The sequence below is a fragment of the Thermobia domestica genome, chromosome 17, assembly GCF_964235325.1.
Source record: "Thermobia domestica chromosome 17, izTheDome1.hap1.1, whole genome shotgun sequence".
NCBI lineage: Eukaryota > Metazoa > Arthropoda > Insecta > Zygentoma > Lepismatidae > Thermobia > Thermobia domestica.
The window spans coordinates 82,601,263-82,626,515 of record NC_137470.1 but is presented as its reverse complement, the minus strand read 5'-3'; the positions used below and the strand labels follow the sequence as shown (position 1 = coordinate 82,626,515).

At 36.9% G+C, this 25,253-nt stretch overlaps 1 protein-coding gene across 3 annotated transcripts in view; it reads right to left on the bottom strand.

The window, feature by feature from the left end:
- Window positions 1–7,096, bottom strand: part of LOC145673792 (b(0,+)-type amino acid transporter 1-like) — a 715,231-nt gene extending 708,135 nt beyond the window's left edge. For 2 of the 3 annotated variants that reach the window (XM_081743550.1, XM_081743552.1), the window contains exon 1: window positions 6,682–7,094. The gene's annotated coding sequence lies outside the window, so the exon portion shown is untranslated. Of the gene's footprint in view, window positions 1–6,681 lie in introns of all 3 variants that reach the window. The other variant, XM_081743553.1, reaches the window with a different exon arrangement.
- Between the last annotated feature and the right edge of the window lie 18,157 nt (window positions 7,097–25,253).

The window sequence follows — 25,253 nt, the reverse complement described above, 5'->3', positions numbered from 1 at the left end:
GTGTTGTGTATTTGGAACTGGAAAGGAGTCGGAACCGGAAGAGGAACCGGGACTGGAACAGTTTGCGCATGCGCCACCAAGTGTTCCGCGAACCTAGTTTGTGCCTGTGTGTGTGTTTGTGTATGTGAGAGAGAAAAAGAGAGCTGGAATGCCGGCTGAGCTAAAGGAGACCGCATGCAAGCGAGGAGTGAACCACTGCTCTACTGTGTTCACACCAAAATTGTGTTTTAAGGAATGAAAACAATGTTCGTAAAAGGCTATAGAAACACCAGTCTTTCTAAATTACGTGTAATTTCTACTATGTTCAATAGAAGTTGGAATATGTGTTTGTAGTCTGTGGTTATAATCTTCTATGTTGTAGACTGTTGCTGGTGGTTGTGTGTTTAATCTAAACCGGAAGTGGAAGTTGGAACTGTATTTTTTCTGCACATTTCTAATTTCTACTAAACTGGAAATTTAAATTTACTGCACAGAAACAACCAAGTGTGTGCGTATGTGTGTGTGTGTTGGTCACTGGAGGGGGATTAAGTTCTCCGTAAATAATGTGTGTGTGTGTGTGTGTGTGAAAACCAGACTTATGCTATATTGTTAAATGCTGTCATTTTTTAATCCCTGCTCTACTATGTTGCCATAGTCTTTTTTCACATAAAAAGTGCTTGTACAAGAGAACGACTACATCCCTGATTATAATGGTTGAAGAAACACTACCGGCAGTGTCACGGTTAGGAATGAGCACGAGTCGAGTCAATTGTAATTCTCTAGGGTCGAGTTCCGAACCGAGTCACTGTTTTGAGGTCGTGTTTCGAGTCGAGTTGTGTAGTCTTAAAATATCTCCTATGTTTGTTGTCGACTGCAGCTTCTCCTCTGTTGTGTATTTGGAACTGGAAAGGAGTCGGAACCGTAAGAGGAAGCGGGACTGGAACAGGAAACGGAAAATTTTGCGCACACGCTACAAAGTGTTCCTTGAACCTAGTGTGTGCCTGTGTGTGTGTGTGTCTGTGTGTATAGGTGTGTGTGTGTGCGTGACAGAGATAATGAGAGCTGGAATGCCGGCTGAGCTAAAGGAGACCGCATGCAAGCGAGGAGCAATCCACTGCTCTACTGTGTTCACACCAAAATTGTGTTTTAAGGAATGAAAACAATGTTCGTAAGAGTCTATAGAAACACCAGTCTTTCTAAATTACATGTAATTTCTACTATGTTCAATAGGAGTTGGAATATGTGTTTGTAGTCTGTGGTCATAATCTTCCATGTTGTAGTCTGCTGCTGGAGGTGGTGGTGTGTTTAATCTAAACCGGAAGTGGAAGTTGGAACTGTAATCTTTCTGCACATGCTTGTAATTTCTACTAAATTGGAAATTTAAATTTACTGCACAGAAACAACCAAGTGTATGCGTATGTGTGTGTGTGTGTGTGTGTGTGTGTGTGTGTGTGTGTGTGTGTGTTGGCCACTGGAGGGGGATTAAGTTCTCCGTAAATAATGTGTGTGTGTGTGTGTGTGAATACCAGACTTATGCTGTATTGTTAAATGCTGTTGTTATTTTTTAATCCCTGCTCTACTATGTTGCCATAGTCTTTTTTCACATAAAAAGTGCTTGTAAAAGAGAACGAGTACATCCCTGATGTTATAATGGTTGAAGAAACACTACCGGCAGTATCACGGTTAGGAATGGGCATAAGTCGAGTCAATTGTAATTCTCTCGGGTCGAGTTCCGAACCGAGTCACGGTTTTGAGGTCGTGTTTCGAGTCGAGTCGAGTTTGAAAAATGGCTCGCTCGATTAGCTCGTTTTAGCTTTTGAAATCAATGCCTGGTTAGACTGGAAAGCGAAAGCTATGAGAAATGGAAGCATATTGTGGAGTATTTTTAATGTTGCTCACGAGGTGAGACACTGCTCGTATCTTGCCTCGTCTCGATTAAAAAGACAACAATGGATTTTTATAAGGAGACAGCCTCAAATGTCGTGAGCACTAACATAAGTATATACTGTAGTTCTCACAACCAATGCTGATACCAGCACGTTGAAAGTTTTGAGTCGAAGCAGAAGCCCAACCCGTGTAGGAATTTTAACCGGCTTAGCTCGGTTCAACTGAGCGAACAGTTCAAGCCAGCTTGGTTGAGATGAGGCACCGACTTGGCTCAGGTGAGCCATGGTTTCGAGCCGGCTCAATTGGGATGAGCCATCAGCTTGGTTTGTTTCGGCTCCTGTCGATTTGGGTGGGTGAGCTGTTGGCTCGGCTCGATAAGGAATGAGCTGTGAGGCGAACCGTTGAGAGCCCTAAACGCGGACCAAGCAGTTTTAAACATGTGTGGTCGGCGCCCTCTAACTTTTAACGATTTTTGATTCGAGCCCGGATACTTGCTCCTCTGGAACTCAAAGCCAGAACCTCGTGAACGATGTCCTTGCCTCCTAGTCTTCACGACTACCGAAGTCAGCAGTCAACTAGTTTTTAGTATTCAGATACAAACCACCTATCTTTAATGTTTATACACAGTGTTATAATAATAATAATAATAATAATAATAATAATAATAATGTTATAGTGGTAATTATATTGTCTATGTAGGATACTTGAAGAAAGTACTTGAAAGTACACACACCATTTGGCTCGATTTGGCTCGACTCGACTCGAAACTCGAGTCAAATTCGAGTCGAGTTGGAGGATTTTTTTCGAGCCGAGTTCTCGAGTCAAGCTCAAAGATGTCTGTTTCGAGTCGAGTCGAGTTTCAATGAAAACTTGCTCGAACTCGCTCGTGCCTATCCCTGGTCATGGTCGTTCTACTATGTTCATAGTCTTGCTGTTCGGTGTAATTCGAACTGTTTCTGCGCATGTGTGCATGTAATTCGAACTGCGGTGGTGTTCGTAGGCGTAAAAGGCAACTGCGAAGCAGCGTACTAAGGAGTAAATAACGAAACCAATAAACTTAGAAATGGCGATCTAGAAAATCTAGAAAGTCTAGAGATGGCGTGGTACTGGTATTCAATACGTAGTTGTTCGGCCACACACACACTAAGGAGCATTTGTGTTCAATACACTACAGTATAATACATCGGTCATTGTGTACTAGTGTTGAATAGGATAAATTGAAATGCTCGGTAAAACATGATGCGTTATTCAAACCACGACCAGAGCGACATGCTATTCGTATACGGTATGCAGATAGCGATGAGAGTGAAGGAACATCAGGAGCCTTTTCCTAACATCCGCCAACAATCATACAGTATATTTGCAATTAATTTATCGTCGCATGTGTGAAATAGGGACAGTACTGCCTGTTCATGTGGATGCTGGTCGATCCTGTCGTGTACGAATGCCTGTTATGGACGAATGTATGTTATAAGCTTTGGAGCATAAGCGAGGTTGGGACACAATGGGACTTAACAGTAAAACAGTTCCTAGCCATATGACTGCATGGCGTGCATTATATGAAAATAACAATTGTTAACCTGTCTGTCAGTGCGTTATTAGCTCGCAAACAGTACAAACTGAGTTCACAAACTGAAAAATGTTTCTTAAAGTGATACGTTGATTAAAGACCTACATATTGTGCAAGAAAATAGTAGCAGCAGTAGAGCGTCAATTCTAGAAATTTCTTTGATGTGATAAACAAACTAACGATTGATTCAGTTTTCGGTTATTTGTGTTAGGAATACTGCTGCTAATTCCATAAAAGTGAGTTTCAGACGACTTCGAACATGTGCGTGAGAATAAAAGTGAAAGATTGTAAACTGTTTCATAGAATTATTGCACAGTTCAAAATTTTGCCCCTAGTGCAACGCGATTCCAATTTTTTTTATCACATATAATTTTGTGAACTTTCCAACAGGATGTATTGTATCCAGTGAGGACTAAGGATAGCCAACTATCCTTTACGCTTACAAGGGACTTCGTTTTGGTGTCACAAGAAATGTGGAACGAGACTATGGTCAATCGATTTGTGTTAGTGAACAAGAAAACTCATAGTTGAGAAAAACCCTCAATCACAGCTGTTCCGTACTTATGGAGAGGGAGTGGGAGCATAGGCAACACAACACGTTGTGGATAATAAAACGAAATATGGAGCGAGTTCGATGAAAACATGCATAGAAGCTCAGTTAAACACATACTACAATGTGACATTACATTTGACAATACTCTGATAAGTGAGGGCGTTGGAGAGGGTGGATAAGCGCAAGCAAAAATGGTCATATAATTGAGGAAAAGGGAGAAGCAAGACGCCAGAGGAATTGTACAGTAATAACACATAGTCAAGTAATCAATCACAAACTATAGACATACTGTAGACGACACCGTGATGCAGAAATAGAGAGCTATGAAGGATATTGTTGGTAGGGTTCATATCCCTCTCGTGACGTCCGATATCTATAGACTGTTGTATACTTGTAGGGATTCTTTTTCATATGTTTGTCGCACGTGATATTGTGTGTTCCCTTCCCTCAACATTGCTCGGATCCTCTCTCCTCCTTAAACTCCTGACTTGCTACGTGCCTGGTAGAAATATACGTTGAACCTGAATAAGAATGATCGAGAAGCGTGATTAAAAATATAGGGTACAAAGAAATGTAGTGGAACATAATGGACTGTCCACGATAGATGATTGTGAAGTATTGGAGAGACCTTCATTCAGCAGTGGATCGACAATGGTTGATTATGATGATTATGATGACATAAAATTAAGACAACAATATATGCCCCTGTGTGAATGCACTGCAAAGCACAAAAGAAGCACGATATACTGCAGAGAAAGTACAATACACCACTGGGTATGTCCACGGAAATAGGGACAAAAATTCATGAAAGAAATATAGTTATAATTTTTAGTCAAGTTTTTCTTTTTATAAAAAATATAGTTGTATGTAGCTGGCATCATTAAACTTTTTTCAAAGACTTACTATTTTCTTATTTTTCCCGTAGGTTACCTTTCATCTACTAAGTTTTAATGTAGATTATATTATACAAACCTTATTTATTATTACATAGGTCTTACTTTTTTCTGTCGGTATCCCAAGTAAAATTTCATATAACTAATGAAACCTTTTCTTAAAGTAAAGTTCAATGTTCAACTTAATTAAACTGCGCTTATTTCAAATTATTATAAATGTATGTTGCTTATACTTAATAATAAAAGACCGTTGACAAATGTAACGTGAGTTACCCGACTCTGTGCATATTACACTAAAATAAGTAGTCATAAAATGTAAATAAAAATTTAATATTTTTGTCATAACTAAATTATGTGTGTTCCTATCTTACATAGTAATTTCATTGCCATAGCTATGCCAGGACAAAAGAAAATGTACTAAAAAATCACAGCTTCTGAATGTAGGGGAAAAATTTGTAACGTGAGTTACTATAGTATTTTCTTTTCTCCTAGGTTTGCTGTATCATTTAAAATGATGATATTTCGTAATTAGCTGTATAAATATGACAGCTTTCCTTTTTTTTTTTTAAAAAAAAAAACGGAGCTTTATTTTTATTGTGGTTAGTATCCTTCAAAATATACGTCACTACGTAACGCGAGTTACGATGGACATACCCCACTATACATTGAAAGATCAGTTCATGAAGGTGGGGCGTCTTGCCCCCTTGCTTTTCTACTCTCCACCTGTATACTTGACCATGTCTATGATATATTAGTATGCTATTCAACTCAAGTCCGGCTCGTATGTGTTCATACCGTCTATGGAACTTTTCCCCTACTCTACACTCCATGCTGCCTCTACCCTTCTCCTCTGTCGTTACATTCTATACCTCTGCTCTGTATTGTCGAATGTAATGTCACATTGTAGTATAAGTTTAACTGCTCCTCTATGCATATTTTCATCGAACTCTCTCCATATATCGTCTCATTTTCCACAATGTCTTGTGTTGCCAGTGCCCCTACCCCTCATAAGTACGGAACGGTTGCGATCGAGGGTTTTTCCCACTTACGGATTTTCTTGTTCGCTAACGCAAAGCGATTGACCATAGTCTCGTTCCACATTTCGTGTGACACCAGAAAAAGGTCCCTTGTTAGTGGTGCTCACTTTAATAAGGAGCGGAACAAAAATGCTCTGGCAATACTGTCATTGTAGTAACGCATAGCCAACTAGCCCCGAAAAACTCGTTATGGCCTAAAATAGACGATATACAAAAGCAACTGGTAATCTTTTCTTAAATGACCTCTACCATTGTTTAAAAATACATATATATTGGATTTGCTCTAATCGTTGTAAACTCCACGAGCCGCCACTGAACTTAGAAGAATCGAACAGCCTTTGAGCCTAGTAAATTAAAGGAAGACATTTTAAGCGTATCTAAATTATTAGCGTTCTTAATGTTTAATGTCTCTTCTAGATCAAGTCTATATTGGACGCGCACTGAGTGTGAGATCTGAACAACATTACTTCTTCAAGCTAATCAAACCCACGTCTTCACTGTAGAAGATAGATCGGTAATCATATTGCTACGATGGACTTTTATATTATTCCCCACTGAGAATATGAACGATTCTGATGCCACGCTAAATTATAATTTTAAGTTATTTATCGTATGTGAAAAGAAAAATTTAATAAATAAAACAATAGTGTAACTTCGAGAATACCGTCTTAATTGTACACATTGCATTACTCTAATACAAATATAGTTGTCAAAATTCAGTAACACATGCTCTAAGGTACGGTGTATCAATAACCTACTTACCTTAATCGCTGAATTTAAGTGACTATCGGTTTACGTTTGCTCTTGCTTCAGATACCCCTAGCTGTATTGCGTGTCACTACAATCTCCTATACGCTTGTTGCGAGTAAGAATGCTGGCACAACATATAACTTGTTTTTGACCGCCTCTCGCTGGTTATAAGCCACTATGTCGCGTTTGGCGTCGCGAAGGACAATTTACTGAATGGCCGATATTCGAAACTATAGATAAAACAAGAGCATTTAGTTGGCGTACTGGTAACCACTTGTTTCTTGTTTCTTACAGTTATCAGTAGTTTATTTGTTTCGCTTTGTACTCCATTACTTCTTTCAAAGAATTTACAAGGCCAAGCCTAATCATAAATTAGAACTAGAATAAATCGCACTAGATAACTACCGAAGACCGGCGCAGAAAATATAACAAAGTTCTTCAGAATTAAAACTACTAGATTGGTAAGCACTTTTAAAAGCTATATTGGAATGTTTGCTTGGTTTTACATCTGGTATGTGACATCACGTTTCAGCACCGACGCCGTGTGTAACTTTGCAAGTACAGCTTAACCTTTTCACGACCAAGCGTCAATCCCTTTCATTGGGAACCAAGGGAGCGGCGGGTAGAAAATGTTCAATGTAATATTGTATTCAATCTAAGTCTTGTTGGTTTGGTACAGCTTTCCATATTTTTTTTCGAGATATAGGATAAACCATAGAGTGATTGGTACCCAGACAGAAATTGGCACTTTTCCAGTTAATATTCAAATAACAACCAAAGAAATCTGTTTTTTGAATGTATTTACAGATGGCAGCTTCTACATTCTTTGAAGTTGCATTTCCGCTATTTTGGTATTGGAGTGAAGTGCTTTATGGAAAAGTGGGTATAGATTCATAAAATTGAATGTGGTCTTATTTCTTATGAATTTTTTAAGGATGTTTAAATAATATTTACCATCGTTCCGGCTTATTAAATGTTACTTACGTTTCGGTTTATTGGTATTGCAGATCAGGAACTATCAAACTGTTTTCCCTTCAAGCAACCTTACAATCCATTTCTCCATTGTTGAAAAATGCGGATGCCAATCATTGTATGAAGAAATATGTACCTAGATATTAATTGGCTTACCCCTGCCAATAACTATCAAATTAATATTTTGTATATGATTATGATATAAGGCTTTAAAAACCTTTCAATTAGGGAAAATACAAATGTACTAAATTCTCATGTTTCTGCGTTAACTCTTTCTAGTTAATGGCACCCCTGCCAATTACTGTATATTATGGTGCCAACCACTGTAATTCAAAAATAATCAAATTGAAAAAAGTTGACCACTTGAGCTCTTAGTTTCGATCGCGTGAATCAGAGGTCACGACATATTAGTATAGCGTTATACACCACCAGACCAAGCGCCAGAAACTCGTTATGAGATAATGAAGTCTAAAGTTTCCAAAGTGAATCGCACACTGGAGCTTAGTCTTTAAAACTAATTCTTGGTAAGCACTGCTAAGAATTGGTAGTAATTTTTATTTCCATAACTTTATAAATAGATTGCACCATAAAACAGAAATTCTAAGAAGTGGCGCTTTCCCTATTGATGAATAACACCAGATGCATAACTACCATGGAGCGAAACCGACACTTCCAAGGAGGTTCTTCACCCTAGCCTCCTAATAGGCCGAGTCAACGTGCTTTTCAGTTTTGTATTAGTCTGCAATGTTCTGCCACCCTCCCCTTTTTTCGGCTATATCTGAGGGAAGAAGCAATTAAACTGTGTGAAAAGTGGAACGTTGAGACATCATTTAGATGCAAACGATTCAAAAGGATCAAACGATATTTTGATTAGTTGTGTGAAGATGGTCGGCTCAGTGACAGTGAATCAAATTTAGCATTAACATTAAACTATTCCACACACTAAATTCAAAGTTACATTATCTTTTTACATCTATGCGTGATACAGTATCGAAAATTTTCTTTTTATTTCCTGCCAATACCTGGGTATAATTCGTTTCACTGATGATGAAATTCTAAGAAGGGCGCAGATACTTTAAACACTTACAGTTGTGATACTGGTTCTTAGTTTTCGACGGAGGTAATTTGCTTTGCAAAACAGTTGAAATCTGAAATAAGTGTTCAGAATTCTGTGTTTGACCTAACAAGGCTTTTAATTATGAAATATAAGTCATTGGTGTCAAGCTTTTCAGAACTTACTACCGCGTATTTGTTGTTTCTGAAACTCCCTATCTCTATCAGTTCTGTGGAGATCTCGTTCTCAAAATTGAAATTATTATTATTATTATTATTATTATTATTATTATTAATAATAATAATAATAATAATAATAATAATAATAATAATAATAATAATAATATATGTGAGAAGGATAATGAGCCAAAACAGATTAAGTAATCTGGCACTGCTCTCAAGAAATGCGGACGAAGCTGAAAAAAATTATGTACGGGAGTTATTAAAGAATTTGGCAAACAGGAAAGCAAGAACGAAACCATTTAATTAATTCCTTTTCATGAAGACACGTCACAGACTGAAGCTTGGTACATGTATAACAAAGTGGTTTCCATTTATGAATATTTAGGTCTAGTAGTTGCATGCATATGCCATTATTCACAGATACAGGGAAGCATGATTATTTATTGTTATATATTATTCCACAAAAAATGATGTTAAAGAGGGGGGCCCTAGGTATTCTCTTGCAGGGGGTTGGGGGCATAAAACGTAGGTACGCTACTGCATAACACTGTCCGTTTTTTGTTACTTTTTCAATTGAATCATTGAGTTCGAAAACCTGTCATCTCAATCGCAAGAAGTCTCCCCAGGATATGGCGTCTTTTTAAACAAAGTGGAGATTTTAATGCTCAGAATTTTTATGACCAGTGGGAGGAGATGACTTGGTTTCAGCCTAAATGTTCTTCCTGCATCAGTTGAGCTGGAAAGTGCAAGCATCTAACTTTAATTAAAACATGGAGATGACTGGTCTTCGAACTCGTCAATTCAATTTATATTTATGGCGACATGTTGTGGTGTTGTTAATATTTATATCTATTACGGTCCTACTACAATTTTGCCAAAAGAAGAACATATATTAGTGAAATGGATAATGGCGAGTGCAAGAAATTAATTCACTAGGGAGAAAGGTGATATTCTAATAAATGTGGAACAGCTCTTGACTCGAAATCCGCGTCCTAATCCTTTCAAAGATAATCTTCCAGGTAATGGATGCTACAAAGCAATTCTGAAGAGAAATCCTTGTATCAGTGAAAGAATCTGCGAAGCTTTAACTTGTGCAAACTCATGTGTTAGTGAATGTGACATCAAGTCTTGGTTTGGAAACATTCATATGTATTTAGAAGGAAAGGGAGCTACAAGTATTGCAAGATTCTAAAAGAGGTTTCAATGGAGACAAAACCAATTTTTAAATATTTCTGAATACAGGGAATGTGCTACCTGAAAGGGTGACAAAATGTGTAGGAATATAAGCTACAATGCTAAAGATTCAATATCAGTAATGTTTGCATTTAGTGCTAATGGTGATACAATTCCACTAAAGATAAGATACTCTTATGTCAATATTTCCAAAAGATGCGACAAAGTCTGTTCGAAAGGGGTGAGATGTTGGACATAGTAACAATAGTTGGATGAAAGCTGAGGTATTCTACGAATACATTGCTAATCTGTTGTACCCTTACCTGAAACAACAAATGTTAAATTTCCAATCATTTATTTTGTTGATGAAGATAAGGCTGTACCAGTTGAGTCAGCTGTGCTGTGAACTACAAATAGAACTTATTGCTTTGTATCCAAATACAGTTCGAATACTTCAACCAGCGGATGTTGCATCATTTCGACTAATAATGTACGGGTGGAGAAAAGTGGTTCGGAATTGGAGGCATAAACATCTAGATTAAATGGTGAATAAGCTGACTTTTGCTCCACTTCTTAAAGAAGTAGTGGATAACTATATTTCCCATCAACTATTAAGAATGGCTTTCGCTCCTGTAGCTTGTTACCTTTTGGCCCAAATAGTATGAACTACAGTAAATGCACTGAGAACAAATCTACGCTCTCATGAATTTCTGCTGAACATTTTTGTGGAAAAAGAAACGAAACTGTTGTCTTAAGAGCTGAGCAGTTCTCAAACAATGTAAGAGAAGATGTATTGCAAAAATTGGAAAGCACTGAAGTGGAGAAGGACCCATGGAAAAGAATTATAATGGAAATATCAGAACTATATCGTTTGTGGAGACAATTCAAAATACGTACACAAAGCAGTAACCCCGATTCATAAGGAAAAGGAATTAATGCAAATGCTCTTCTCCATTCTGTAGCAGAAGATCCGTCGTTCGATGAAATAGAAGAAATATCAGTGCCACCATATATGAACACGAAGCAAACGTAAATATCCGTGATGAAACTAACTAAAGCAATGTTAAACCATAAGTATTTTCTGGGAGCGCAAACGTAGAGACATTTGAGAATGAAGTCACCTCGCTGTGTTCAGAAAGAGTTGAAATGAGTAAAGGCTCAAACAGATTGTTAAAAACTGGCTATTCAAATAATGCATCATTTGCTGATCATCTGCGTTGGCCAGAGACACCTAAGCGCAATGGGAAACGCGATATAGAGCGCCTACGGTTTGTTGTCACTTCAGAGAAATACCAAGAAATGATAAGAGAGAAGGAAACCCAGAGGAAGCAAATTGAGTCAAAAACGCTGAGCGAAATAGAAAGAGAGACGAATCCAATGCAAGAAAGGGCAGGAAAACGCCAGCAAAAATATAAAGATTATACAGCCAGAAATAAATCGAGGGATTATACAGCCAGAGAAGAACCAGAAATAAGTGAGAGTAGTGCCAGACCCGGAAGCGTTTCTATTCAGAATTCAAAACAGGAACAAATTGTAAAGAGAAATTTGTTCGGTGCCTAAATGAATGTCAGTAAGAACTCCAATAAATCATGTTAAAAATGTGCACTGTCATTAAACACTTACAATATGATAACGTGTTCTTTGTGTACGAATAGTTTTCATGTGTATTGTATTCCTATGGATCACAAGATTCATATTGCAGAAGACCTGCAAGATGATAATTTTGTGCTCCATGTTTACTATGTTCTGGACGATGACAGCGAAGATATAGCAGGTTATGATAATAGTGAGTAATATCATTTAGTTTCTGTAATACAAATCGTGCGAACCTTGTTTCTCATTTCCTTCTTTCATATGTATTGCTCAGCGCTGTATTGCTATTGATCAGCGACGTATTAAGATAGAGCTTAAAAAAAACATTGATCATTTTGCCTGAATTTAAATGTTATTATTTGTAGAACGTTATAAACAATTTTAACCCTTATCCGGGCAAGCGGGGCCTCGCAGACCCAGTAGCTTAATTTTTTTTCGAATTTCTCAATAACCATAAATATTTCGATGACATAAATTTCTGAATTCTTCTATCTTTAGTCGAAGTTAAAGTCATGAACATATCGAGTTGGTAAGGCTAATAGAGTTGGAAAGGTCCCAGTTGCCATCTACGTTACAAAAATAGCTTTCCCGGACAAGGTTTAAGTGATTTCTTGTAATTATTGGTCAACGAGTAACTTGATTGTATTATATTTCGGCACATAATGTAAAACTATGTTGTCCTTTGGAAATAATAATAATAATAATAAAGCATTTGAGTTGCGGATTATTAAATGTCCCAATCACTACAGGAATAAGTGCCAATTACTGTATTTTCAGTGGCAATTAGTATAGTTTTATACTTGTGTTGTATACTATACAACTATATTACTATACAACTATACTTGTGTTGTATACTATACAACTACAACTATAGTATACAACTATAGTATACAACTATATTATTATAGTTGTATACTATATGCTCTACAAACATTTTCTACTTCTGAAATACGTAAAGAAATACAATTTCTCCGTAATCAATATGTATTACTGTGTACACAGAGAAAAAATCAAGAGAATGAATTAAAAAGATAAAAGATGTAGACATCTAAATTTTAAAAATTCCTTAGTGCAAATCACTATATGGTTTACCTTATCTTCTTCCGTGGATCTACAAACCTGAAAGGAGCCTTGGCCTTCAGTAGGATTTCTTCCACAAACGCCTCTCCTTATTCCTCAGTTTTGAATTCTTCCCTGCTTCATGTCGTCTAAAACTGATTCCCACCATCTACTTTTCGGTCGGCCTCGCGAATGTTTATTTTCTATTGTTCCTTCAAATATCCTCTTTGCTGCCCTGTTTCCGTCCATTAGATTTACGTGTCCGAGTTAACATAGAATATTCGTATATATGTGATTATGTCCTCTTTCCCTTATAGATTACAAAGTTCAAGGCTGTAGTTTATTCAATATTGGTTGTCTTCTAGTTTCGCTAGCCCCATTATCGTGCGCATGATCATGCTTCGAAGTCAAGTAGCATCTGCTTTTTTTGTTCATGAAGTATACAGCACCCTGAACCAAATACGAAAACTAGCTTAATTCGTTTCCCGTAAATTTCGTCATTTGCTCTTCTACTTACTGTACTCGAGCTGAGCGTCATTAACAGAGAGAAATATGTTTTAATCGATTTGTTTATCGGATGTTTAACTTCTGTTGTCTGTTTATTGTCAGTTGCTATTATTTTTCCTAGACAGGTGAACTATTTCGCTATTTCAAAAGTGTAGGTTTCCGTCTGAAAAATGAAATCTTTGAGTTTTACGTCCCACAGCTACGCCGGTTAGGCTAAAGGAAACGGTGATGATGAGAAATGAATGAAAGATTGGAATGAAGAAAGTGGGAGAACTCCCACGAGCACGGTGTTTGTCCATCAGAAAGTCTACACGGCGCGAGCTGAGATCGAACCAGGGACCTCAAGTACCGGAGGTAAATGCTCTACCACTGAGCCACCGCGCCTCCCTCCTACACACTCTGATTCCAGTATTTAACGATATATTTGTCCCTGAAAATGACTAGTAATTGTGGTTTAACATGTGTATTTTTAGTTAAACTCTCCCAAAATATGTTCTAAAGTTGAGTGCTGCATTTCCACAGTTAATAGTAAACACATAGAAAATAATTTGTGAACCATATATCAAGACAGTTGCCAATTAAATATTGCTAAAGAAAATAAGATCTTATAATTTAGAGACTAAAATGGAAACAAGAGGGTAATTTTCTGTTCACCGCTACGGATTTTTACTTCCTATTCTACTTCCTTTAAAAAAGAAGAAGAAGATTTGTCTGATGAAAAATTTCCCAATTTTGGGCATAACTCTCTCTTTGTGGCGAGTGTGAAAAGAAAAATGTTGCAGATTCTTCATTCTAAATATACTTACTGTACTTGAAGTATAGTCTAAATGTACTTAAGGACAATAAATATATCGAGAGGGGACGCACAATAATTGAAGATGGAAAACAGAAATTTCAAAAGTGGGGTCATTTTGTTGTCAACCTTGGTGTTGGTAATTTGAATAGTAGTTACATGTTCTGAATTTTTTGTTAATAAGGTGCAAGTAGTCAGATACACATGTTTACTTTAGTAACTTGTTGGTATAAGAAACCAGTGCTTTAGATAGAAGAGGGACAGGCACTACTGTAATATTATTATCTTATTGCTCATTGTGTTAACATTTAAGTATACTTTTCCACAATTTCAGAATTTCTGATAAAGGTCGATATTCTTGATTAAAACGACAGAGACTTTCGTATTGATCATTGTCGCACAGAAAATAAAGTTGAAGCTAACAGGTGCCTCAGATATTAGAAACAACCTTAGGAAGAAATCCATGTTTAGAATCTTATCGAACGCTTCTTACAACGCTCCAAAATAAAAAGTAAGGAGAGAGTATGGTATATATTCAACAAAGACAACATAAAGTGGATGGCGGACTGAACGGTGAGTAATGAAAATATATACGTTCGTCACTCGTTCTCAATGTATTATCTGTCAGGAAAGTAAATGTACACCCGTTTTTTGAGTCTGGCATTCCTGCGCTCCATCCATGGAGAGTATGAGAATTAAATCAATCAAATGTTTACTGAGGGACAAGAAGAAAAGCCTAATCTGCATAAGACATTGCAGAGGGGCACAAGCTGTGAATACGAATAGTGCGTAGTGTAAATAAAGGGCGACACCGAAAGAGAAAGCCAGAAACAGCTGCTAAACGGAGAAAAAGGACTAAAGATTATGGAAGTGGGAACATAAAATACAAATAAAACAAATATACCAACAACTAAATGTTTACCAAGCAACGATCTTGGTGTAGTGGTTAAGACGCTTGATTACAAATCCAAAGAACGACAGTTCGAAACTTCTTCAAGTAGTATATGTCTTATTTTTTTAAAAGAATAATGCATACAGCACATGAAAGGTGGTAAAAGGGAGCGTATTACCCGTTTAATATGTTAAGTGAAAACGAGTTAAAATTTTCGGTAAAATTTATTAGAGAAGTGAGACAATGAAATGAGGAAGCAAGTATATTTAAGCAGGTGTTGTATCAGAGGGTGGTGACCGGAAAAACTGGAAATTTTCCCGAATTTCGCCTTTGTAAGTCTCTCCGATAGGCAAATTTCTTCAGAAATGTGCACATTGCAGAGAGAGAGAGAGTGTGTGTGTGTGTGAGAGAGATGCTCCCGGAACCAGGGGCGATCGGGGCGATCGCCCTCCCAGATGAGGAAACTTTCTTATTTTATATGTATAAATAAAACCCATCCCAAAGTTTGGAGCCCTTAAAAGTAGCAGTATGACAACCCATCTTGGTAGCAGTATAGATAACCTTTTGTCTATCATCACCTCTGAAACGGAAAGAAAGAAATAAAGAAAGAAAGAAAGAAAGAGATAGAGAGAGAGATGTTCCCGGAACTGAGAGTGTGGTGCTTCCATTCAAATCAACGAAATGACAAATAGACGCTTACATAATAAGAATGCCGAATACAAACAGCATAAAACAGCAAAGTAATAATTGCAAGCGTTATCACCTAAGGTTATAAGATCCGAACAACATATCACTAATATCACGAATGACAAAATATTGTGACTTACATAACTCCCCCTCTCCCGAAATGTGTCCTGTAAAAACAATCACAAGTTTTGGGATGAGGTTTCATATTGAGACTACAATATTAACCTATATAAGTAGACTTTTAGCAGATTCGTATTCAGTTATTTTTTCCCACAACCAGTTTTATTGATATTCAAGACAGCAAAAGCACTATATTTGTTAACGACAAAGCGAAATTATTGCAACACTGCGTTACATAGTGAATCATGCATATTACACTCGTGAGGTTTGCTATGCAGAGGCTACCCACAGAGGCATGCTGAATAACGCCTGAAGGAAGCAGCGAGGACAGATAGCGAGCCATACAGTGAACGGAACAAGCAATGCATTACAGACATTTCAAGAGAAAAAAAGAAAGATCCCTCTTTCCACACTTCATGCTGTAGTTCTAACTTCCATTTCCCCATCAAAGTTACGTGGCTAGCCTAATATACACTTAATTAGAGCCATTACACTTAATCCAGAGCATTCAAATAACTTTATTCTACGAAGGGAAACGTAGAACACTACACTTATACATATACCATACATAGACAGTTAAGTAGTAATAGATGAATGCAATTAACCACACATAATATCGATTGTCTAAATATAAACTGGTTTCAAACAATTAGACAGATAACAAATATTCACAACACCATTATAACCTATCATATGTTAATTCCACTTCACAAATGGTAGAATGAAAATCGTAGACTGACCGTGGAATAAAAACCCTAGAAAATAGAATGAGTTGTTTTTTTAAAAAAATTACAATTATGAACACAAGTTAGTGAAGGAAACAATGACGGTCAAAGAAAAGAAGATGATCCGAAGTCGGATTTCGAGAAATAACTTGATAATGAGATGAAAACAGAATTTTATAAAAAGAATGGTTATGATGCGCTAGACACAACATGGTCGCCTGTTTCGTCTCGTCATGTGAATATGTCTCATTTTAGAGAGGCGAGAAAAAGCCTGTGTTTCGTCTTGTGCAGTGGCGGATCTAGTTCTGGGCAGGGGGCCTAAGCTCCCCACTTTTAGATTGACGAAAATAATTTAAGCTATTATTTATATACTTTTGAAAATTTATAGTATGGTCATGATATACTTATCATATTCTAAATTCAGGCAGCCCCCCAGTTTTTACCTTCTAGATCTGCCACTGGTTTCGTGGCTATCCCGGTGTCACCTCGTGTCTCCGAAACGTGACAAATTGTTATCTAGTCTCCTTTCGTCTAATTTTCTTTCGTAAACCTCATAATAAAAGAAGTAAAATTGGAAGCCATGCGGCTTCGAAATGTAACGCAGTTTACAAGTTAGAATTGATAATCGGACAAGACAGAACTATGGAATGCTTTCAAGACATTTTAAAGGCGACGAGTCCAGACAAGTACCTGTCACGTCTAGTCTAGGAAAACGAGACGAGTCAGACACTTTGTCTCGTCTCGTCTCGGATTTAACAAAGCCTATATTTACTTGCCCATGCTGAACTGGAAGCCTCTCACCAGAGATGAAGTAGATCGTGGGCCGTGGGTCAACAGGACGTATCCCACTGGAACCCACCATCCGCCGTGACCCACCATAAACCAGCGACCCACCATAACCTACATACTCACTACGACCCATCGACACACTTGCTTAGTGCATTGTATATAGCACCCTCTGAAGAATTTGTCTACATTTTACTTTTAGGATTTCCATTTTCTTCTTCTTCTTCCTTTGAATTTATTTCTATTTACTTACCTGAGATGAGTATATCTAACAAGGACAAGGCAGATTTTGTTAAATGAACTTAGGGGCCATCTTTCGCGAGGTAGTAGTGCACATTTAGACTGGGAGAGCGCAATAGCCCGAAATAACGTAGAAAAAGCGTCTTAAAGTTTCGACTCGCCGTATATATGGTACGACGCCTAAATTTATCAAGTGGCGGTGTGGCAGAGTGTGGAGCATTCACGACTCCCGTGTAAAGTGTTCAGCGTTCGGTTCCCGCTCGAGTCAACTTGTTTTTGCTTTTTCCAATGAAGTAGTCTTTTATAACTACAAGTAAAATATTAATTCACTATATGTTCATATATTCTAAACGATAGAAATTTTCAAATCAATTGTAAAACTTTTCAATGTTTTATGTGAACTAGATACAAAATATAACCTATTTCATGAATATATTTATATCACTAGCTGTATTACGGTTACCACAGTCATTGTGTCCGAAGTTTCATGTCTATATCCGTGGACAGTGTGCGAATTGCAAGGGGGATAAGGGGGAATTCCGCTAGGGAATACTAGATGAATGCTATAGCCAAAGGGGATTTCCTAATTATCCCCCTTGCAATTCGCACTCTGTCTACAAATATAGACACGAATCGTCAAAAACAATTTTCATTTAACGACTTTAAGAAATAGGTTATATTTGTTTCTAGTTCACATGAAACATTGAAAAGTTTTACAACTGATTTAAAAATTCCTATTTTCATGCATTATAAACATATGGTGAATTAATATTTTACTTGTAGTTATAAATGACTAATTTATTGGTAAAAGCAAAAAACAAGTTGACTCGAGTGGAAATCGAACTCGTGATCCTCTACGCGTGAATCGTGAATCCTGCACACTCTGCCACACCGTCACTTGGTAATTTTAGGCGTCATATACGGCGAGTCGAAAGTTTAAGACTCATTTTCTAGGCTATTTCTGGTTATTGTGCTCTCCTAGTTTGTAATATTAACACTTTAAATATGCACTACTACCTCGCGAAAGTTCATTTAACAAAGTCTGCTTTTTCCTTATAAGATATAGTCATCTCAGGTAAGTAAATAGAAACAAATGCAAAAAAATAAATAAAAATAAAGACCCAAAAATTAAATTATCGACAAATTCACCACTGTTCATTGGATTCTATATACAATGCACTAAGCAGAGTGTGTCGGTGGGTCGTAGTGACTCTGTAGGATAAGTGGATCGCTGGTTTATGGTGGGTCACGGTGGGTGGTTGATTGCAGTGGGTCACATCCTGTTGACCCACGACCCACTAACCGGCTTACACATCTTGACCCACATGTCTCACTTGATACAAGACCCACTTCAATTCTTGTGAGAGGTTTCCAATTCACCATGGGCGAGACAATATAGGCTTTGTTAAATCCGAGATGTGACGAGACAAAGCGTGTGTCTCGTCTCGTTTTCCGAGACGAGAAGTGACATGTCCTTGTTTGGACTCATCGCGTTTTAAATGTCTCGAAAGCATTCCATAGCCCTCTCTTGTCCGATTATCAATTCTAACTTGTAAACTTCGTTACATTTCGAAGTCACATGGCATTTTACTTCTATTATTATGAGGTTTACGAAAGAATTTTAGACGAAAGGAGACGAGATAACAATTTGTCTCGTTTCGGAAACACGAGATGACACTGGGATAGCCACGGGATGAGACACAGGCTTCGTCTCGCATCGCTAAAATGAGACAATTTAACATGAGGAGAAGAAACAGGCAATCATGTTGTGTCTGTTTCATCATAATAACTACTTTACTAAAGTTCTGTTTTATTTCATTACCAAATTATTTCTCGACATCCGACATCGCATCATATTTCACTGACCGCCACGGTTCCAGAACGTTAGGTGATAATGCTTGCAATTATCACTTTGATGTTTTATAGTTGTTTGTATTCCGCATTCTCATTATGTAAGCGTCTATTTGTCAACTCGTTGATTTGAATGGAAGCACCTCGCTCTCAGTTCCGGGAACATCTCTTTCTTTCTCTCTCTCTCTCTCTCTCTTTCCGTTTCAGAGGTGATGATAGACAAAAGGGCAAAATTGCATAGAAATTTTACGGCATTTCTGGCAAGATGGGTCCCTGCAATAGGCACATTTCTGAAGAAATTTGCCTATCGTGGAGACTCACATGTGCGAAATTCGGGAAAATTTGCAGTTTTTGAGATTACAACCCTCCGATACATACTCCTGATTAAATATACCTGCTTCCTCGTTTTCATTGTTTCACTTCTCTAATAAATTTCACCGAAATTTTAGCTCTTTTTCACTTAACGTATTAAACGGATAATACGCTCTCTTTCACCACCTCTGATGTGCTCTATGCATTATTTTATATTTATATATATATATATATATATATATATATATATATATATATATATATATATATATATATATATATATATATATTATTATTATTATTATTATTACGATCTATATTTTTGTGTGTATGTACACACTGCATTTTAAACTAAAATCTGAGGGAGTTGGGAAGAGTCAAGTGGCGACCCTAATTTATTTACTACGTAAGTATGCAGAACACTAGTTAAGTGGTTCCTAGAAGGACCCTGAAAAAGAAACATACTTACTTTAGCAAATATGGGTATTAGATTCCCATGATGCCATTATCGAGGTTGGTCCCAGATTGTTCCTCTAGGCGAATCTTACTTAAGCAAGTCTTACACTGTTGCGAATGCACGCAGAGTAGGTGTCGGAAGAGTAAGATTGAAGGAAAGTGAGACTGTCACGAGAGGGTTCGATTCCGACACACCTTTCGTTCACGGCGGTGTCTCACACTCTAATTCAGTACTTGCTTAAGCAACTCCCAGTATCATGTCCCTTGGATAAGATAGTGAGTAGTCAGCTATCTAAACAGCCTCGAGAAAACCTTCTGTCATCAGCGCCAAGTTCACAGGATACTTATAAAGAAAACGGGGACGTTAGCTACAATACACTAACGGGATCGAGGAGCATAATATGTCTATCGACTGATCCTCCAAACAGCTGTTAGTGGTCATTAACTCCTAGAACAGTAATCCATAAGAAAAATGAAATAATCCTTTTAAGCTAGCAAATTTATTTACAAGATAGTTAAAATAACCTATACAATAAAATTACAAAATAAGAATTCCAAAGTAACTCAGCATTTCATTAAGGTTTACAAGAGTCGTCTTCGATATCATATTTTTACTATTTATGTAGTCTCTTTTTCTTAATATTAATCACCGATTCGAATACATTTTATCTCACGACTGTAAGGTAGTCTACTGACGTCCCAAAAGACAAATGAAGTAATGGAATATTTAAAGAATATCATCTACCACGCAAAAGTTAAGATACTAATTTCCGGAAAGACGTTAAAGTCCAAAGTTTCAGCCTCCCAACCTTCATATCTGCACTTTCTTTGCCGTTTAGTAGAAAATATTAAAAATTCATTTCTTACATACCTGAAGAAGCTTCAACACTAAGTGTTGGCTGACACTCCGTGCGACGACGTTGAACCAAGACCCGCACAAGGCGAACACCACACAAGACTCACCCCCAAATCACCCAGAGAATTTCCTTTTCTAATTTTTATATGCGCCGTCTGACGTAAGATCACCCATTCAGGAACTCAGTCGGCAGAAGCCGTTCTTATTTTATGGTTTTGAGATAAAACTACCCAATTTTATCAGACGCCGTCATTCCCTTCCTTTGGAAAAATAACGCAACCCAAAACATCTGGATGTGCAGAGACACTGACGAATTTATAATAATTCTGAGCGTCATACTTCAGGAGAACTCAATTCCGTAATTTTCTTAATTGCGTAGAATAGAGATCTCAGAAACGCTCTGACTTTTGTTCGTAACGTACTTCAGGGAATTGTTTGTTGATAATTTAATACGTGTTTATCATCGGCTCCTTACTTTCGTCAATCCTTTCATCGTGGCTTGCTCTGTTACCTTTTCCAAAAGTGGGGGAGAACTAAAAAGACAATAAAAAACAACAATCACGTTGGCATGGTGCCTACAAAAACCAAATTTCAATAACGATCCTCTACCGACTCTCTCCAAGATTAGGCTCACCTCACGTCAGTAGTGGCCGAAATAAATCAGTGGCGGCTTCACTCTGGTTTCAAGACCAGGTTAATGTTACACCGTAACATCCGCTGAAACTTGGACTTTAAAAAAAGAAAAAAATGCGTAAAGTTATCTCTACAGTGGTATTGGAGCTGCTATGCTTGTGCCTTTTCTATTTTTTCTGTTACCGTTTGTATTGACAAATAATACAATGCGAATGCCTTAGGTTCTGCCTGCCCGAGTAAATACCAATACGTCCGAATAAATAACAATACGTATTTTACTGTAACAAATCTGAACTATAAGTCATAGTTACACTACATAATAGCATTAAAAGCAGAGAGTTGAGGAGAACTGAGTTAAAGATATTGAAAGCTTGTTACTTTAAATAAAATGGGAATCATCTCTATTTTAAAGTTATTAATTGGCTAAATCATGTATTATTCTTTTACCTTTACGCATAGTGGTTCCAATCAACCGAACAGTCGTGAAATACATAGTGCTAAATTGGTATAACGTAGTTAATTATTACTATTTTATAGTTTATATTACTATTATATAATTACTATTATTATATTAAAACAGACCTGACTAACATAAATAATATACATGTAATAATCCTAATGAACATTGGAAATTTTAACTGACTAACAAGGTGGAGAATGCCAGGTACTGATGCTGGTACCCAGTTAGTGACGAGCCTTACGTATACCCAGAGAGGAAGGTGTTATAAAATTTATTTGAGTTAATACCATTGTTCTTCTTGTAAATAGTTACGGTACAATCAATCCTGCATTATGTGCGAGAATATTTGCGTTTTCTGGCTAGGGCATGCTTCTTTTTCTTCGTTATAGCATGCGTGATGATATTACCATTTTAGTTTATATTTGAAAAAAAAAAACATCTAGTTATGGTATATTACCTAGTATGTAGACATGACATAATTATTGTTACCCAATTATTTTTGTCTTTCCTGACTGACAAAAAGTTATGACTTATGCAATCGTAGCTTATTAATTAAATAGTCTAACCTTCTAACTAGTACATTTTTTTAGAGCGTAATATGTGTTCGATGCCTCGCTCCTTACTCTCGTTGAGTTTACATAGTTATGGATCCTAAATTACAAAGTGAAATTAATGAATATAAATTGCAAAGCTAATTAAAGATTAGAAATTCCATACAGTTTCCAAGAAAGAGAGCCTAAATGGATTTCATTTCTATTTATTAAGTCTAAGAGGCAATTCGCTCACTATGCGCTGAATACTAAAAATTTTGGTTGCTATGCAGTTCTACCAGCAGAATTAATGTTTAGCAATTTCCAAATTTTGTTAGTTAATTATTAACCTCTTGTAAATTGACTAATATCTTACTACCGAAAGAAAAAATCAATCGAACCAAATATTCATAATTCCTACATCAGGGTTAAGCCATCTCCACAATAGACTGACCATGTATTCCTTGTCGCAGCAAGGGCTGTTCAGTCTTTACATATAATTTAGAAGGCAACAAGAGGTACTTACTCATAGCCAAGTGGCGGGTATCTTATATAACTCAATGTAGAAATTATTAAGCCCAATCATTTTACATTTACAAACGGTGGGGGTTCGAATCAGTTTCTCTAAGGTTTCACTGCCTCAGGAGTGAAATATAGGTCTCATTTTTGTTCCTCATTTCTGTATTAATTGAAACTAATGTATTTTACTTTCAGTATAAACAAAGTCCCTTGCTTATTGCGAATTATGTTAAGTGTACGCTAAATTGGCGTACTCTCATCCGTAATTGGGTTATAATTTCAAACTGAATTGAACATATACAAGAATTCAACTGATCATTAAGCGAAGATATCGTTAAGCGAAGATTTACACTGAGAGCAATAACGATCACATAATTACAATATGAGTAATTATTTATTTTTTTTTAAACTAAATAACTAGCAATTAACCTAATTCAATAGCAATGCTCGGAACGGTAGCCGACCAGCGAGAATGCTGCGTTTTCTATCATTATTATTATTATTATTATTATTATCACTAGTATTATGATTATCATTATCATCATTATCATTAATAACATTATTACCATTATCACCATTAATAATAATAATAATAATAATAATAATAACGACAATAAGAATATCAATACCAATATTGTTTACGGAACCTTTCAATACAAGAATTAGGTAACATTCACTCTACAGTGTATACTAAGTTAGCCGCCTTCCGGCAGCCGGACCGACATTATTGGTTAAAAGAAATATAAAACTAATTTTTACAGCTATTAAGCCTCTTGACAATGTTATTCCTATATCGTTTGTTCTACACACTTCTATGCGTGTTTTGTGAACAGGCTGAGCAATCGCAGATCGTCTGTGGCTAGAAGTATTTCCTGTTTGGTAGGCTGTTTCCGCTCTCACGTAATCAATGTTGTGAACTTGAACTATGTTGTGTAATGCGACACAAGGGAAAGGACTTTATCAATAGGCATCCTTTCGTGGATGAAGCATAAAAATCAGCTACAGTGGCGTCGCTCGAATTTTGCGTTCAGGTGAAACGATTGCTTCTATTTCAGAAAGGCAAAAAGAAGAAACTATGAAGTGTATATAGCTCCACTCGGTTAGAAAAACGCAAAAGGTCATGTGCCATTGGGTACCGGGCATCAAAATATACATATATATTTTTCTTTGACTATACGAACGTTATTATGTAGACAATGATTGGATTGGTAGAGGAGGGGTCTATCACCTATGAATCAAATTATTGTTGTTTGTACCGAAGCTGTGTTTTATGCTTCTATCCGGTTAACACATACAAAAAAGATAGGTCCTAAGGTATTTAACATATCCAAGTGTTCTTTTCTATTTATAATAGAAAGGAGCACTAGGAAAGTAAGTCAGCACCATTTATTGAATTTGGATCCTATGTTGAGTTTCTCTCCTGCATGTTTCACTATGACACTTGCTGGTTTATCACATTCACAAGGGTGGCTATTCACCTGAGCTATACACTGATGGGCGAGTTGAATTCGGATTCTCTGTTGAGTTTCTCACCTGCATGTTTCACTACGACACTTGCTGATTTACCACATTCACAAGGGTGGCTATTCACCTGGGCTATACACTGATAGACAAGTTGTTGCACTGGAAATTGTTGCCACACATTTACTAAATTGAACTATGGTGACTGTTTGGCGGGCTTCTTCCCAACATGGTTCCGGGATCAATTTGATGTTGTCCTAAGGCGGTTATTCCTTCTATTGGATTACATACCAAGGTTAATTGTTTTGGGTAAAGTGCAGTAGAGATGTAAATTCGTGCTAATTTCTTCACCACCATCGGGTAAATTCGGATGTCAGTCTGGTTTCATGAGAGTTCAGATCTCACTGGAGTCGTCTCTTCTGACACCATCCGGACTGGACTCTGTCAGGTGAAGTCGGGGGTTGGTGTGGCTTACCTCTAAGCCTTGACTAGTGAGTGGATAGGTAGAAGTACTCAATGGTCCTAAAATATAGAAAATATTTGTAATTTTGTGTTTAAAACATTCGGGCTTACATGGGAGAGATCAGGTTGATAACTTCTTGAGATATTAACGAAATACTATGAGGAATTCTATTCATTTAGGTTTTATATAATTTGTAATTGATAGCTAAAACTAATTTCTTTAACCTATGTAATTTATATCAATTTGCCAATTTTTTAAAT